This window comes from Coffea arabica, chromosome 3c (assembly GCF_036785885.1).
Source record: "Coffea arabica cultivar ET-39 chromosome 3c, Coffea Arabica ET-39 HiFi, whole genome shotgun sequence".
In the NCBI taxonomy this organism is placed as follows: domain Eukaryota; kingdom Viridiplantae; phylum Streptophyta; class Magnoliopsida; order Gentianales; family Rubiaceae; genus Coffea; species Coffea arabica.
The window spans coordinates 17,162,420-17,173,221 of record NC_092314.1 but is presented as its reverse complement, the minus strand read 5'-3'; the positions used below and the strand labels follow the sequence as shown (position 1 = coordinate 17,173,221).

The following is a 10,802-nucleotide window of genomic DNA, read 5'->3' as shown; positions in this document are numbered from 1 at the left end:
CCAGCCTATCGGACGTCCGAAAGAATTGAAGAAAAAGTCTTAAACTCTCTGCCTGCTGTCGGACGCATAAAACAGAGCTATCGGACGTTCGACACTGCCAACGGCTAGTTGACTGTTCAGCTACTTTCTATCCGTTGGAAGCATTAATGAGGCACTTTCTTGGTCCTATATAAATAGTGGTTGGTCAGACACTTCAAACAACTTTGGCACACTGAAGATACAAAAGATCTAGAGAGATTTTAGTGAGAAAATACTCCAAAAAGAATATTTGTAGTGTTAGTGGTGTGAGGTTCATTGTAAGCTTTTCATTTGTGAGTGAATCTTTCATGAGTGTAGCTCTGTGAGGGTTGTCCTGAGGGATAGTAAAACGTCCTGGCTTGACCGAGTGCTGCTTGGGGCAAGGAGGAGGTGAACCTTCCTTTGTACACAAGAGTGATTGTAATTCATCAACTTGAAGTAGCTTGTTTCAATTAATCTACAAGCTCAAGAGGAGTTGGGTAGTTAATTGGTTTGCAATCCTTTCCCTTTTATTTACTTATTGTTTCGTTTATGATTTTTGCATTGGTTGTTTTGGGTCTTACAATTGGTATCAGAGCTTGGTCTCCTTGAGATTAAGCTCAAGCGGCTTGGAGTAAAGATGACAACCAGTCATGCTATGTTTGTTGAGGGGCAATCTGTTATTAGGCCTCCCATGTTTACTGGCTCCAATTATGTTAGCTGGAAAGAAAGGATGATTATTTTTTTGCAATCTATTGATATTGAGTTATGGTTTATTGTGAGTGAAGGACTGCATGAAACTAACTTTCTTGATGCAGATACAGGTTTGCTTCGGCCAAAAACGAGAGCTGAAATGAATGCTCAAGATAGGACTAATCTCACATTGAATGTCAAAGCCATGAATGTTCTTTATAGTGCCTTAGATTCAAATGAATCAATTAGAGTAAAAGGCTGTAAATCGGCCAAAGAAATATGGGATAAGTTAAGAGAAATCCATGAGGGTGGTGACAACGTGAGAGAACAGAAAAAGGCTATCTTGGTCACAAAGTATGAATCATTTAAAATTGAACCTCTTGAGAATATTGACAAAATGTATTGCAGGTTCAATGACTTGATCAAAGATCTTGAGGTGTTGGGCAAAGAGTACACCTTGGTAGAGAAGAACAGGAAAATTCTCAATGCATTGAGCAAAGAATGGGAAAATAAAGTGACTGCAATAGAGGAGGCTAAGGATTTAAATTCTGTGCCTATTGAATCTCTCATTAACTCACTAACTTCTTATGAGTTGAAGTTGAAAACTAAAGTGCAGGAGGAAGAGAACGCTAGAGCAAAGAAAAACATAGCTCTAAAGGCAGCTCAAAGTGAAGATGATCCAGCTCTGTTGGATGATGTAGACTCGGATTGTGATGACAACGATCTTGCTCTCATCACAAAAATCTTCAAGAGAATCTTGAATAAAATGAAGTTTAGAAGGGGAGGACCTAGCAATCAATTCCAGAATCAGTCTTCAAACGCAAGGCACAAAGGAAAACAAGAATTCAACAAGAAACAATTGGACAAATGCTACGAATGTGGACAGCCTGGACACTATGCAAGTGACTGTCCAGTGATGAAGAAGAAAGAAGGAAGAAAACCAAGATTAAACAAATTTCAATTCACTTGGAATGAATGCAACTCCGATGGTGAAATTGAAGAGGAAGAAGAGTCTGCTCAATTGGCTTTTATGGCCATTGGAGATGATGAGGTAACATCTTCTAGCTCTCAATTTGAAAGTGATGATGAAAATGATGATGATCTTGAATCTTTCATTATAAAATTGCATGATAGTTTGAAAGAATCTTATGTTAGAAACAAGGAGTTAAAACAGAAAATTAGTTTTTTGTTTCGAGATAATGCAAATCTTTTTCAACAAAACAAAAAGTTGAAAACTGAAAATGATTACTTCAGAAAAAATGAGACTGCTTTACACTTGGATCTTGATAGAAAAACAAGTTTTTTGTGAAATGTTCAAAAGGGAACAAGATGATTTGAAAAGAATAATGGATGATTTAAATGAGTTGCTTCAACATAAAAAACAGGACTGCTTTCGAAGTAATAAATCAAAACCTTATTTTAAGATAAATTCTGCTGCAAATGAGTTTGTTATCCATAGGAGAAGACAAGTAAGATTTATTAAACCTGTTCATATAAATAATTCCCTGATTATGTGTAATTTCTGTTGTCAAAAAGGTCACATGAAAAGTGATTGTTATGTGAGAAAGAATATAAAAAAAGGCATGAAATACATGTGGATAGTTAGACATGATGCTAACTTTAACAAGTAGGAGATTTTGTTAATCATTGCAGTGATTCTTGTTCACAATATTCTTCTTTTGATATTTCTGATATTTTGATTTGAGTTTTCGCTGATATTTTTGAATACTACTGAATCTATATGATGTCAAAAAGGGAGAGAAAAGAACTATTCTGATCTAACGATGATTTTCTAATTTCTCTGTGATAAGTTGGTATGTTGGTATTGCTGAATTCTGCTATCATTTCTCTATTTTTGTTTGAAATATTGGATTTTCTGTTATTGTTATTGGATTATGGTTGCTGGTTATTACTCTCATCTTATGATGACAAAAAGGGGGAGAGATGGATGCAATGTGTAAGGGGGAGTTATTATGAGATTATGAGTTTGGCTCTTAAAAGTTTTGGTTGCAATGATTGAGGGGGAGCTTATACTTATTTTTGTTTCTTTCCATCCATTGTTTTGTCATTATCAAAAAGGGGGAGATTGTTGATCTTGATCCCTATCTTTTGATGTTTACAAAACAAATGGATGATACTAATATTTCTTCAAGATATATTTTCAGTTATGAAATTATTTGATTCCATGAACAAGTGCAATTGGAAGAAGACAAAGTATGCTGAAGCTGTCGAACGCTCAAAAAGACTGTATCGGACGTCCGACAACCATTGAGTATCTTCGGACGCAGAAAACTAGCCTATCGGACGTCCTAAGGAATTGAAGAAAAATTTCCAGTTCTACATCATACCTTCGGACGCAGAAAACCAGCCTATCGGACGTCCGAAAGAATTGAAGAAAAAGTCTTAAACTCTCTGCCTGCTGTCGGACGCATAAAACAGAGCTATCGGACGTCCGACACTGCCAACGGCTAGTTGACTGTTCAACTATTTTCTATCCGTTGGAAGCATTAATGAGGCACTTTCTTGGTCCTATATAAATAGTGGTTGGTCAGACATTTCAAACAACTTTGACACACTGAAGATACAAAAGATCTAGAGAGATTTTAGTGAGAAAATACTCCAAAAAGAATATTTGTAGTGTTAGTGGTGTGAGGTTCATTGTAAACTTTTCATTTGTGAGTGAATCTTTCATGAGTGTAGCTCTGTGAGGGTTGTCCTGAGGGATAGTAAAACGTCCTGGCTTGACCGAGTGCTGCTTGGGGCAAGGAGGAGGTGAACCTTCCTTTGTACACAATAGTGATTGTAATTCATCAACTTGAAGTAGCTTGTTTCAATTAATCTACAAGCTCAAGAGGAGTTGGGTAGTTAATTGGTTTGCAATCCTTTCCCTTTTATTTACTTATTGTTTCGTTTATGATCTTTGCATTGGTTGTTTTGGTCCTTACAGCGAGAGAACAAAGCAGCGAGCTATTGTCATTCTATTTGTAGTTAGAATGAGTATTTTACTTGAGTTGTTATTTGTTGATTCCTGACATTCCATTTCCGATTTTAGTGTCAATAAAAGAAGTCCCTAATGTTTTCTTAGCTTGTTTGTTAGTAGCTATAGTCTATCAATAGCGGTACAAGAGCTAACTTACAATAAGGCCTTTAATATTAATATGTGAATAGTCCTGATAAGTGAATATTTAATGTACATTTTGTACAAGTTTGGTATGAACTTTTGGTATGTTTTGAGAAGATTAAAGTCATATTTGAACTCTTTTGGTGATAATTGCTTAAATATTATTTAAGTGTTCAAAACTTGATAAATAAGTGGAGTAACGCATTAATTTTGTGAAATTGTGAAGGATATTGATAGATGAAATTAATGCACAAGATGACAAAAAATGTAAGGATCACCTGGGAGATAAAGTATAAGTATACTAGGAGCAAAATTGAAGAAAAAGGAAAGAAGTAAAAAACTGGAAATTAACCAGCACGGATCCGAGCTCGGATCCGTGTGAACAAATGGCGATCCAAGCCCTCGTCTGTATTTCTGGAGCAGTGCATCCGAGGTCATAGGATCCGAGCTCGGATCCATAAGAAAAAGGCCTCGAATCAGCAATGATCCGAGCTCGGATCCTTCTTCACCCCTCAGATCCGGGGCTCGGATCTGCCTCTTTTTTCTGCAAGTGGCACAGCCATTTTTTCTCACATTTCACACAACTTTTCAGCTATCTTGGGTGAGAGAATTTGGTGGCACATGTTTCTGCAACAAAAGGGAAAACAACATGAGTTATGAACAAGTCAAAATAACATTTCTTTTGACTTTCTTTACAAAATCTGAGTGGTTGGAACCGTGAAGGAGAAGAAAGTGCTTTTCTACCACCTTTTATGCAGAAAAGCAAGGAGAAGCCTGGGGAGGACCCTACGTAGCTAGTTTTTCTTCTTATAACATTTCTTTTTCTCTCTAGTTAGAAGTTCTTGCGGAAGCACTTGGAAACTTAACTTGTAATCATCTTGTACAAAACATAGTAGAAATTTGAGGGCTTCACCATTACTTGGCTAAACTTTCCTTTATCTTTCTTGTACTTGTACTTTATGATATTTTGCATTACTAAACTTGTGAGTTTGATTGTTATATCACTCATGAGTAGCTAAATTTCTTTGTCTAAGGAGTAGATGAAACTTATGGCTAAATGATATGAATTAAATGCGATTTTCACACTACAAGAAAAAAGGTCATTAGTGACAACATTTCCTAGTGATGACAAAAAGTCGTCACAAAATGAAGTTGTTTAGTCACGATATTGAAGGTTGTCACAATTGACTCAAAGCGGCTAAGTTTTCAGTGACAACCCTTAATTGTCGTCACAAAACTACTTTGCGCCATGGGACTTGGAAGGCGTGAGTTTTGCAATAGTGACAACTTGATAAAAGTCGTCAGTAATTCTATCTCTTTCTTGGACAACTTTTCATTTTTATCACTGTTTATATTTACTGATGGCTAATTTTTGTTAGTAAAACTATAGCATAGTTAGTGACAACAAAGTATCATCACTAACTTGAACATGTCCAATGCAATTATTTAAATGTGAGCCTCAATATTAATTTAATTTTTTTAAATTTGGTGATTTATTAAACTAGTCATAGTTACTCAAATTATAATAGGTCTTTAACTAGAAAAAAATTAATGAAAGTTTCTAGTTATAATAACTATATAAACTATTACAAGTTGAGAAAGAGTACATTTATCAGTTGTTTGAATTTAGCAAAAAATTTTCGTCCATTATAATTTTTAATAAATATGTTAAGAAGTAATGATTAGAAATATATTAGTAAATTTAAATAAAAATTGAAGCTAAAAGTTGACTTGGATTGTCTTGATTGACTAGTACCAAAATTTGTTCAAACTAAAAATGAAAAAAATGGCACGGGTACTATACACTAAGCAAAGGAACCAGTCTTACTGCTCACATCCTGACGACTTCTGCAGTCCTCACTCTCAATCCCTCAGTCAAACCCTTTATTCTCAACCCCTTTATTCATTTCTCAAAACCCGAGCAGCAGCAGAGGCGGCAGTCGGCAACTGTTGCTGTCATCAAAGATGCAAATCTTCGTGAAAATCCTGACGGGGAAGACCAAGACCCTTCAGGTAGAGTCTTGCAACACTATCGACAATGTCAAGGCCAAAATCCAGGACAAGGAGAGCAGCCTCTCGGACCAGCAACGCCTCATCTTCGTCGGCAAGTAGTTGGAGGATGGCTGTACCCTAGCTGATTACAGCATCTGGAAGGAGCCAAAAAGAGTCCACGATCCACCTCGTCCTCCACCTCCGTGGTGCTCTCCACCAACTCTCAGGTAGGTCCTCTCATGTCACTCCCTATTTCCCTAATTTTTCCCCAATTAATTTGCCCTAAATTTTTCCCCAATTATTTTTTTGCATCTGCTTCTGGGAGTTAGAGTCATGGATTTAATCATTTCCTTCTGGTAGAAGTATGTGATCTATAGTTGCAATTGCTTAAGTTACTTTTGTACAACCATGGGATGTAGACTTGATCACCCAATTCCATATGTAATTCACGGTGACAAGATTCAACAGGTTTATGTGCGAGTGCGGTTTTGGGTTGGGACTAGGTGGGCAACAGCTGATGCCTAATTGGATGGTGGTGGAGGGAGTGGAAGAGAGCAAGGAGGTGATTATGGTATGATGTTGCTATGAGTGGCTGCAGGTGAGAGAAATAGTGGGTTAAGTGGTGCTAGGTGGAGTGGGAACTGGGGAGTCGTTAGTTGATTATCTATGTGGCTGAGCGAAGAGATAATGCACTAAAGTTTAATCTTCAAAATTCCCAGAAAGCTTCAAATTTTGCTTGAAACCAAACTAAACTAGAACAACCCATTCAAGAACCTACAAAAAATGATTCTTGAAAGGGGTTCTTTAAAATTATTTGGTTTTTTTATCAAAAATAAAAGCAAAAACTACTGGCTCTCAGTTAACAAGCTTTATTAATTAGTAATAGTACTAATAATTATATTTACATATATGGTATACATGCTATTAAAATTATTTAATGAAATAGCATAGAAAAATTTGAGAGGTGAGAGGTGTAAATGGATGAATTTTGTGGTCTGTTTGAAGCTTTGGTCTTTGCAAGTAGACCAAATATATGTGTACTGAACTTGTTTTATGGTCCTATTGTCATTGTTCTTGGTCATACATTTCCTCTTAATAGTTTGGCAGTCAATGCCCTATTGTTTTTGGTTGCTATCTTGCTGCTAGCACTGAAGCTTATTGGGACTTCCTCAGTTACACAATTGTTGTGTACTAGGAGTCTCAAGTGTAAAGAGTGTGAGTATTCTAGTTTCTCAGCAACTATACTGTGTTGCCGACAAAATGATAGTATTCAAAGAGCATCTTGCAAGTCTCTGTTTCTATGATTCTGTTTTTGTGGATTTCCTCAAGTAACTTGAAGGAACTTCAAGTCTTAATTGACTGTTTAGAGTAATTAGGATGAAAGGAACACTGAATGTGCTACAGTCTTGTGCCAAAGTTTCATCTATCAAATGAGTGATTCTAACGTCTTTTGTTGCAGTAGTTACTTGCAATGATGAACTAAAGGATGGTGTCATAGTAGATGAAAGTTGGTTTTCATATCCGTTATACTGTGAGGAGCACAAGGTGTGTCAATTGCTATTTTCAGTTAAACTGCCTGAGGAAATGCTTGCTATTTGTTAGATTCCATGGAGTCAGCCCAATTCTCTGATTGGCTGACAAAAATCTTCTAGTTGATTCAATTTGTTTATGGAAGATAGTAGTATCACTAAGAAGGCTTTAGAAAGCATTTACAATAATTGGTTTGGTAGCGCTAATTTGACAGAAATCTCTACAGTTAAATATTCATCAAGCTGATAAAACATCTTCTCTTAAAAAGCTTTAACAAAAGAGCCCTTACCATGATCATCCATCACAAGAGAAGAATATTGTAACCAAGATGCTATAGATGAAAGAATATTGTAGCATTAGTTCCAAGCCAAAAAGTATATTACTATGGAATGAATATTGGAATGCTTGCTTGAGAAGGCTTATTGGCATATGCCCAAAGAAAACATCACGTCACTGAAGATGTGAACTTTAGTTTCTGTTTTGTTGTTTATTCAAGTGGTAAGAAATCAAAACAGTAAATTTAGCAAGTAATCTGCCAATAATTATAATCATTCAACGCGATCAACTGACATTGTTTGGAGGGAGAAAAATTAGCCCTGTTTAGAGCCATGTATACTTCTTAAATAAGCCCTATTCTCCAGAGTAGAAGGATTTAGAGAATGTGACTGGATGGTCTCCCAAGTGTCTAGAAAACATACTTTTTCTAATGTCCCACTTGAAGAATTATGCTTTCAACTAAAGCTGCCAAATATGTTCTCTCTTTTCAGTTTTGGTATCAACTATTTTGGCAGAGAATGCTGCTTGGGATTTCTCAAAGGAGCATGGTATTGACATGATTGCAATTAATCCAAGAATGGTCATTGGTCCATTCTTCCAGCCTTCTGCCACTTTGAGTGCAGAAGTGATCTTGAGCCTAGTAAATGGTATGAAATTTCCAATTATGTGATTTTTTTGGTTAAATATATACTCCTTACCATCTATGTTATACTTGTTTCAAATACTTGGGCCTTGTTAACACAGTTTCGATAAAAGTGACAATTTTCACTTTGGTCTAGGAGACATTGCATATAAACAAACTGCAAGCAGTCTCTAAGCTAACTAGTAGAAAAGAAATTTCTTGATCTGGTATTTCATGATATCTTATGCATACTTTGCTTGATAACTACTTAATATTATGCTGTTAAAGCTACTGGCATGAGATATTTGCTATTAGAACAATATGCATTCTCGATATCTAAAAAGTTGAAGTTGCTATGCATGATCTATTTGAATGAACCATACAAATGGGGCCTACGAAACCATAGAAGGATCACCGTTTTGTTCTTAATACAGTAGCATAAGAATATTAATTGTTTCTTGAGTTTTTAATATCATAGTAAACATAAAAGAAGTGTTTCTTGATTTCTAAAGTTCTAAGTGCTTTATCTCTTACTTTGCTCTTATTTAGTCACTGTCTAGATGATACTTAAAAGAAATGATTTAGCTTATTTTCTTGCAAATTCTTAAGTTCGCTTTCTTGTCTCAAGTTTTTCTTATCTCCTACTAATAATTGAAGTACTTCACTGCAGGTATGTTGCTCATTTTAGATTTTTGGAAGATCAGCAGCAAGAGTTGCTAATTGACTCAAGAACTATAGAGAAAATCTTATACTTAGGAAATGTTTCGACAACACATTTTTTTGGGGACTTGGATTTATTTTGTAAAACTGCCTTGATTATTTGTGAAATTTAGGCCAAATATCACTTATCAAACTATTTGTAGGTTGTTGTTGAAATTGATTATGATTTTCGAATGTTTAAAATTATATTTTGGCATTTCGTAATGTAATGGATGCCTTCATTTGTTAATTGTAAAGCATTGTCATTTTTCATTTTTTAGATATAATTATAGCAGGAAAATCTTCAAATTTCATGGTGGTAAAGTGTTGTCACTGAATCAGTTTCACCATTGACAACCACCTATTGTTATACAATTGAAAAGTGTTTACTGACAACAAAAGTTGTCAGTAATTAGTTTATACCAGTGTCAACTATCGATTAGTTTTAGTGATGACATTGCTTTGTACATTATTGACAAGATACTATGTCATCACTAAAATTACACCAATTATTGACGACCAGTTGTCGCAGAACAGAACCATTCACTGATGACTTTTAAGGTTGTCACTGTATACTTTTACTGACGGGCCTTCAGTGACGACTAGAAAGTTGTCAATAAAACTTATCAGTGATGACTTTTTTTTTGTGACGAAAATGGCTTGTCACTAAAAATCAATTTTCTTGTAGTGACACTAGTTGTATCTTGTATTAGCTTGTCTATTTGTGCAGTTTAATTACTTGTTGTTATTTGATCATCAATAGCATGTTTATAGTTGTTATTAGTCAATGAGAATTGGTAGTAACAATAGAAAAACATGAGTAAAGCTTGAGTTGTATGTTCATGAAAACAGAGATACACATAAGTGGATTATTAGCATTTCATGAAGGAAAACAGAGTAGAACTAATATTTCACCATGAAAATAGGGAAAACTGGACTGCTCTAGGCCATTTTATCATGAGAATGAGATTTGGTAATATTGGAAATGACTCTCTGGTTTAACAAGAATAATAACAAGAGGTAAATCTATTCATTTGTGTTGTTTATGCCATAAGTGGAATCTATATCCCTAGATTCAAATCTTTAGTTAAAAATCTCCATTTGTATCTTTCAATTTATTAACTCAGAATTGTAGATAGTAGCAATATTATTTCTCTGCTCAAATTCATTATAAATCTAAATAATAGAGAAAATAAGGACCTAGTACTTATAGACATTGCTCCTTGTGGGATCGATCTGATATTTGCCCAAAACTACTAAGTGACCTGTATACTTGCAGTCCAACGGAAAAAAATTCTGGAATAAACTTGCATTGATATAAAAATCCAGTCAGTTCCTTGCATCCTTATTTCCGTCATAGACAAGGTCTGCCAATTGAGCCACATAGTGGCCTACACGATATGCAAAATTAACTCGTCTTAGGAAGAGAAACTTAGAGAGACTATTATATGGCCTTAGAAAGAGACAAAGCTCGAGGATGGAAAACGAGAGAATAATAATTAGGAGTAGGCCTTAAATTACGTGCACAACTCTCTTCTAATATATAGAAATCACGAGTCTTGAGCTATGGAAATCTCTCCAGCCAAATCAAAAGAAAAGTGTAGGCATCGTTAGCTAAACATAACGAATAGCAATTGTGGCTTAATAGATAGAGTACACTTGCAGAAAATACATTTCATTATATAGGTAATAAAACAACATATCAACGTTAGTTTACCTATAAACTTGTCATGCTTTTTGGTGAGATCAAAGGATGTGTTGGTGTTTGGTATCCAGCTCCAATTAGAGATTTCAAAAAAAAAAGCAAATTGACATCTGTATAATAGATGCTTGACCAATTAATATAATTACTATTTTCAGGAATTAAAAACA

At 35.2% G+C, this 10,802-nt stretch overlaps 1 long non-coding RNA gene across 2 annotated transcripts; it reads left to right on the top strand.

The window, feature by feature from the left end:
* Positions 1-5,662: 5,662 nt before the first annotated feature.
* Positions 5,663-8,975, top strand: LOC140038074 (uncharacterized). 2 transcript variants are annotated; one of them, XR_011841883.1, is made up of 4 exons: positions 5,663-6,030; positions 7,263-7,348; positions 8,101-8,256; positions 8,902-8,975. It is a non-coding gene; the product is annotated as an uncharacterized lncRNA (long non-coding RNA). The 2 variants fall into 2 exon arrangements; XR_011841884.1 differs by lacking the exon at positions 7,263-7,348.
* Positions 8,976-10,802: the final 1,827 nt, after the last annotated feature.